Source organism: Suricata suricatta, chromosome 10 (genome assembly GCF_006229205.1).
Source record: "Suricata suricatta isolate VVHF042 chromosome 10, meerkat_22Aug2017_6uvM2_HiC, whole genome shotgun sequence".
NCBI classification, from domain to species: domain Eukaryota; kingdom Metazoa; phylum Chordata; class Mammalia; order Carnivora; family Herpestidae; genus Suricata; species Suricata suricatta.
This window is the reverse complement of record NC_043709.1, coordinates 58,010,942-58,018,815: the sequence shown is the minus strand read 5'-3', so window position 1 is coordinate 58,018,815 and position 7,874 is coordinate 58,010,942. Positions and strand designations below refer to the sequence as shown.

Genomic DNA, 7,874 nt, shown 5'->3' with positions numbered 1-7,874 from the left:
TGTCTCCTCCCCACTCTTGTTCCTTTATGCTATTGAGTTGGATACTCAAAATCTGTATGAGGAAATAAAAAGCTGATAAACAATGATCTTCTACTGTGAAAATGGTTTCTTTCAAGTTGTCAGGTCTGCTCAATCAGAATATTTACCTATGTCTTTTGAGATTATACAGGTCCTGTTAAACAATAAACAGATTGTGAGAGGCTGTGGCTGTTGGGAAGGGTGATCTCCTCCCTAGAGTACTATAAACTGGGTTATTCGGAATGTCTGCTTTTACACTACGTGAAGTGACCCTATTTAATTAATTATTTAAAATATTGTATAATCAGAAAATAGGCAGAGGTGGAAAACCATAAAAATCAGTCCATGAAGTTACTGAAAATCAATGCAGGATTTGTATACACCTATTTAACATGCACATAAAGACCAGATAACACAGGGGGCCTGGGTGGCTCAGGGGTATCTGGATTGCTCAGTCCTTTGAGCATCTGCCTCTTGGTTTCAGCTCAGGTCATAACATCACGGATATGTGTTTGAGTCCCGCGTCGGGCTCTGGGCTGACCCCACAGTACCTGCTTGAGATCCTCTTTCTCTCTGTACCCCCTCCCCTCCGTCACACTCTCTCCGTCTCTCTCAAGATGAATAAACTTTAAATTTTTAAATGTATTTTTTATTTATTTTTGAGAGACAGAGAGAGACAGCCTGAGCAGTGGAGGGTCAGAGAGAGAGGGAGATACAGAATCTGGAGCAGGCCCCAGGATTTGAGCCAGCTGTCAGCACAGAGCCCGACGCAGGGCTTGAACCCACGAACTGGGATGATGAACTGAGTCGAGGCCAGATGCTTAACCAATTGAGCCATCCAGGTGCCCCAAAATGAATAAACTTTAAAAAAGAACCAGAGAACACCATTTTATTGGTACTCAGGTAAAAAGGGAATTTCAATGACAAACCACTTGGCTTAGTTGTTTTCAAATAATCACTCGAAGTAGCTCATGCTCTTTAATTGGTAGGAACAAAAATGTTCGAATTACATGAAATTCAGAACCCTGACCTAAAAAGTACAGAACGCAATATGTGGAAAACCAAAGAAAATAAAGATGATATGGAAATTAATAAAAAATAAACTGTAAAGTTGATACTGATGAGAATTACAATAAAAAACTCTGCCCTTCTAATATCATAAAAATGTGAGACAAATATTTTAAGATTGCACTATCCTAAATATTGATAAAATAGTAAAATTGTATACTTATATGACACTGATCCATTATGATACTATGTGCAATTATATGAAAACATTCCCAGTTTTAAATTGTTAGGCTATAAATTTAATTAGCAACTATTCAGAGAGTAACACATAATCTGAACATGCATTTTAACTATGTTAGGAGTTACTAGGGGAAAAAATGTCCTATGTGTTGTGCTTTCAAAAATTCCCAAGACATTATTAATATTTTGTAAGGTACATGAATTTATATGAGTAAGCACTTCATTTAAAGTACTTGTATGTGTGTGTGTGTGTGTGTATGATTCCACACATTGTACTTTATTAGTACATGGCCAGTTTTACTTACCAGAGCACACAGAGGAAGGAACTGAAACTTTAATAAGTTGAATGACTAGGCTCTTTGCTTTATACATGTCTTAAGTTTTGATACCTAAAAACAAATTCTGCAATCATATTTTCTATAGAAGATTGGTATGAGATACCACCTAAAATGATTGAGAAAAGTTAAAAATAATTTCCTAACCTCAGCATAAATGTAACTTTTAAAGTCTTTGGAATAACAGAATTGTCCATGTGTAGGGGATTATAGATATATATTCTCTTACAGGGTTAACAAATGAGAGACACATCCAGGCGCCTTGGTGGCTCAGTCGGTTAAGAGTCCAAATTCGACTCAGGTCATGATCACATGGTTCAGTTTGTGAGTTTGAGCCATGTATGGGCTTCTCTTCTGTCAATGCAGAGCTTCCTTCAGATCCTCTACTCCCTCTTTCTCTCGCCCTCCCATGTGCATGCTCTCTTTCAATCTCCTTCTCTCTTTTCCCAAAAATAAATAAAGATTAAAAAAAAAGAAAACAAATGAAAGAGACATGCCACTAAGTTCCCTTTATCATGGCTGCTGTAGCAAACCATTGCAAATAAGTTGAATAATTATTTCTTGAGGAGTAAGTATGTACCTCAGAATTTTTCTCAACTTGGTGCCAATACCATAAGCATTGACCTATGGGATGAGATTTATTTGTACCCCTGACATAATCCAACTTTCTCACTTATAAGAGAAAAGTGAAACCCAGAAAGGGAAAGAAATTCTTGTAGGTGACTCAGTGAATTAGGACAAATTGAGATCTACATCCCAGTTCACTTAACTTTCCATAGATCATGCTGCCTACCTGCTTGTTCCTTTCCTAGTCATGGTTCTTAAACTAATTTATGCTCTCCAAGCAAAGCATTCATTGCAAAAACCAGGAGCACCTTATGGGAGCACATACAAAATCATAGCCAGAAAGGAGATTCATAGTATATATATTCCCCCAAGTGGAGAAAACTGCACCAATCTCCCAATCACCATAAAATGTTTTCTGACAGCCAATCCTCATCCTAAACTCATCATACACATCTTACATCTTTTTTCTTGGATCTCAGCCTTATTCTCAATCTCCTGATATGGACTCCCTGGTAAGCATCCAGAAATGATTTTTGCTGGAAGTCTTCAGGCCCCTGACACCACTGTCTACTGCCCAGATAAAGCCTAGAACTGCTCTAGGGTGCACAGCTTGGCTTCCAAATACTTTAGTGCTTCCTTCCTCTTCCTTTAAGTGCAGCTGTTTGTAGAGCTTCCCAGAGGAAAATGCAAAAGGGCCCCCTTTCAAAACTGGTGAGAACACTTACTATGATCACTGGGTTCTCCTCTTGAAGCCAAGACTACAGTGTTTAAACTAACTTGAATTTAAATAAATTTTTTAAAAAATGATCCACTCCCTTAAACTTAAAAAAAATTATGTTTATTTATTTTTGAGAGACAGATGAACACAGACACACAGAGCATGAGTGGGGAAGGGGCAGTGAGAGAGGGAGACACAGAATCTGAAGCAGGCTCCAGGCTCTGACTGCCTACAGAGTCTGATGCAGGGCCCAAATCCCTGAAATGGGAGATTATGACCCGAGCCAAAGTCAGAAGCTTAACTGACTGAGCTTCCCAGGTGCCCCTACTTGCTGAACAATGTTTAAGCACACAATGCAGTATTGTAAACGATAAGCACAATGTTGTACCACAGATATTCTCCCCACTGCCCCTGACAACCACCATTCCACTTTCTATTTCTGTGATTTTGACTGGTCTAGGTACTTCAGTGTAAGAGGATTTATACAATATTTGTCCTTGTATGGCTGGCTCATTAAAATTACTGTATTATCCTCAAGCATCATTGATATTGCACCGTGTCAAAATGTCCTTCCTTTTTATGTCTGAGTACTATTCCACTTTATGTGGACACCACATTTTCTTTACCCATTCATCTATCAGTGGGCATTTAGGTTGTTTCTGTACCTTGACTGTTGCAGATAAGGTTGCAATAAACACATCTCTTTGAAATTCTGATTTCAATTCTTGTGGATATCCACCCAGACGTGGATTTGCAGGATGATTTTCACAATGTTATGCTTGAGTGTGTGTATAGGTATACATAAGATTGTCATCTTAAAGAGGCAGTGGGCAGTGTCATTTTATTCTCTATCACATTGGTAAGAGATGAACGTACAGTAAAACCTTGGTTTGGGGGCAGAAGTCATCCCAGAAGCATGTTTGTAATCCAATGCACTCATATATCAAAGTCAATTCCAAGAACCATTGGCACAGTTGTGACCATGTGATGTTCACGTCACATATTACTTGTGCTGCAGGACATCACTTGTTTATCAAGTTAAAATGTATTAGAAACATTTGCTCGTCCTGCAGAACACTCTCAGAACAAATCACTCACAATCCAAGGTTTCACTGATATTCATGATGAGTTTGTGTTAAAATAGCTATTCTTATTAAAGTATGAAATATAAACAACCACTACTCTAGAGAAACATGTAAATGTGTATGAATATTTTAAGTATCCAAATTTATAATCTCAAAAGTAACAGGACAATAATGCCAAGATGTATATGTGTCTATGTATTTGAATATTATTCATACCGGGGAAATTTTAAATGCTCCACAAAAGAGACTTGATTCCTCATGGCATATCCATAATGTTAAACCATATCCATCCATTAAAAATGATGCTGGAAATATTTATGCTAATATCAAATGGTTAACTATTACTTAAAATGAAGAATTCCTATTTAGGCATAAAATCCTTAAAATTATACATATCACATGAAGACAGCTCTTTTAAATTGAAAAGGTCCATTTTGTGATATTTTCTTAAAGTGCACTTGTCTGTACAATGATAATAAAATCTCTGATAATCCAATTATTAACTAAATCTGTATGTGAAGTACCACTATTGGTTATACAAAGGTTATTCATACCCTAGTTTTCACTTATATAGAATGTTTTTACAAGAAGATATTGTTTCAAAGAAATTTTTTAGCATTACATTTATTCTCTGTGGAATGGACTGTGCTTAATTTTCTCATTAGTAAAGAATAGCTTTGGTCAACATTATATAATAAAATATATCTTGAGTTTCATACTAATATGTTGGAAGTAACATAGAAATGAATTTTAAGTTGCTCCTAATGTTATATGTACATTAATTATTTAGCTCAATTGGGAGAAGTATGTCCTAAGAAATTTTAGCTGGAATGATATACCTGAAAAGACTCAATAATTCTAAAGTTATTTCATAGGTAGTAGAACTAAGCACTTTTTTTTTCATAGTTCTCTGCCAGTTTGCCTTTCATACTTTGAACTGATTCTCCACAGTGTTAAGAATGATACACAGGTCAGAGGGATATGAACATTAGAAAATGTTGGTTTATTTTTGCAAAGACTCCTTGCCTCAAATATCTGCTCATCATCCTACTGGATAATTTACTTAGACTTCTCCTGGGACATGAGTCCCATAATAAACTAATTAAAACATACTCACCAAAGTTGATCTTGCGCATGATTCATCAGTGTCCTATTACTATTTTCCCAAAAGTCATTTAGAATTTATCCCAAAGGATATTTCTGAAGTAAAAAAGAATTTCTGTAGCAAAACACAATAAAGGTGCTACGTTTACTTTTTAACTAAGGAAAACAAATGGAAATAGCCCTCTGTGAAATGTCAGAATAGCTTATCAAAAAATAATTCTAGGTTGTTTTTCTTTTATGACTTCTATATGAAGATTTGGTATGAAGATGGCAAGTGGAATATTTCAGGATTCCAGAATTGGGTTAACAGTGAGAGGAAACGTGAGAAAACTGTTTTACTAGATGCTTTGAGATAAAACATCAAGGTTTTATGAAGAAATATACTGCTTTATGGGAAGAGAGGGAAAACAGTTATTTCTCCATTAGCCTACCACTTGTCTTTTGATTTAACATTATTGAGGGCATTAGTTTGCTTTCCATATTTCATACTAACCATCAATTTTTTAATAATCTGTAAGTATTCTCAGTTTATATTCATCTCTTGTTTCAACTTATATTCATTACATAGCATTGATTACCCATTGGTTTCTTTCTCATATATATATGAATACTTTGTAAATATCATAAAATATGACTTATAATATATACCTAATATACATTATATATAATACATATCTTATATAAATAATATATATGTAATAGTATGTATTCAACATTGTAATCAATACACTGAAATATACAAATATTTTAAATGTAATATTTACCAATTTACCAAAATATGGCATATTTTTCTTAATATTGGTACATTTATACTTTAGAAAGAAAGATATTCGTGGTGTGAGTGTCTAAGGTAGTTCTAAAAACATATACAAGATATTTGGATCTAATTTCTGTATGTAAGTATTTCTAAACTTCATTAACAATATTTTGTGAACATATTTTTTGATGTTCAACTATTAACTAATTTTTTTAATTATTAGAAATTTGAAAAAAATGAAAAACCACTAAGTTAATTAAATTTTCATATATAGACACCTTTTTATTTTTATTTTTATTTATTTATTTTTAAAATAGTTTATTGTAAAATTGGTTTCCATACAACACCCAGTGCTCTTCCCACATGAGTGCCCTCCTACATCACCACCACCTCTTTTCTCCCCTCTCCTGCCCTTTCAATCCTCAGTTCCTTTTCAGTATTCAATAGTCTCTCGAGTTTTGCATCGCTGTCTCTCCCCAACTCTCTTTCCCTCTTCCCCTCCCCCTGGTCCTCCATTAGGTTTCTCCTGTTCTCCTTTAGACATATGAGTGCAAACATATGGTATCTGTCCTTCTCTGCCTGACTTATTTCGCTTAGCATGACACCCTCAAGGTCCATCCACCTTTTTACAAATGGCCAGATCATTCTTTCTAATTGCCATGTGATGCTCCATTGTGTGTATGGTGGTATATATATATATATATACCACCTCTTCTTGATCCACTCCTCAGGGGATGGACATTTAGTCTCTTTCCATGATTTGGCTATTGTCGACAGTGCTGCTAAGAACATTGGGTACATGTGCTCCTATGCATCAGCACTTCTATATCCTCTGGGTAAATCCCTAGCAGTGCTATTGCTGGGTCATAAGGGAGTTCTATGGATAGTTTTTTGAGGAACCTCCACACTGTTTTCCAGAGTGGCTGCACCAGTTTACATTCCCACCAACAGTGTAGGAGGGTGCCCATCTCTCCACACCCTGGCCAGCATCTATAGTCTCTTGATTTGTTCATTTTAGCCACTCTGACTGGCATGATATAGACAACTTTTTATAATTTTAAACCCAATATAGTGAACATATAATGTCATATTGGTTTCAGGTGTACAATACAGCAATCCAACAATACGCCATCCAGTGCTCATCATGAGAAGGACACTCCTTGATCCACATGACTTATTTCACCCATCCCCCATCTCCTTACCCTCTGGTAACCACCAGATTGTTCTCTACAGTTAAGAGTTTGTGTCTTAGTTTGGGAAGACACCTCTTTTTAGAGAATCAAGAATAAAGATTGGAGTTCAAAGGTTCAACTAGTATCTAGGAATATATTGTATAATGTCTTGAAAAAATATGGATACTACTTATATAAACTATTGTTTAATATAAATAAAAGTTCATAATGCAACATTAGAATGACTTGGTTTCTGAGTTTTTACAATGAAAAGGGCAATAAATAAACTAATAGAGGTAATATTCACTACTTCTCAAAGAGAACACTTAGAATTTTCACTAGAAAGTATTCATTAGGGTTGGATTGGTGACTAATTTCCATCAGCAGTAGGAATTTTAAGTTCAGAAAACATGACATAAGAAAAACATAATGTCCTATATATTTTAGGAAAAAAATGAAAAATGAAAAGAGCCCATGTTCAATCAATATATGTACCAAGCAACATTTGTAAAAATGGAGGCAGAGTAAATATGTAGCAATAAATCAGATGACATTATTCAGAGTAAAAAGACTGATATTAAACACAGAAAATATATAATAGTATTGGGGAAAATGAGGAATGTGTTTATAGTAGACAATTTTTAAGCCCCAGATATTTTTTGTGAAATTATAATCATTATTTTTAAAAATAGGTGCAGATATTAATCTAGTCTAACAGATTTCTTGATGTCTGTATTGATTTTGCCGGCAAGATTTGTGAAAGATCACCACCAGAAATGAAAAATAGAACATCAGTGACTGACTTCATCCTCCTGGGTCTGACTGATAATCCAGAAATACAGGTTGTCATTTTCTTCTTTCTATTTCTCA

General features: G+C 35.1%; 1 protein-coding gene and 1 pseudogene across 1 annotated transcript in view; one reads left to right on the top strand and one right to left on the bottom strand.

The window, feature by feature from the left end:
* The window catches only part of LOC115303619 (olfactory receptor 6C70-like), a 104,469-nt gene that overhangs the window by 31,578 nt on the left and 65,017 nt on the right, over window positions 1-7,874 (bottom strand). The window lies entirely within an intron of this gene.
* The window catches only part of LOC115303618, a 9,187-nt pseudogene that overhangs the window by 957 nt on the left and 356 nt on the right, over window positions 1-7,874 (top strand).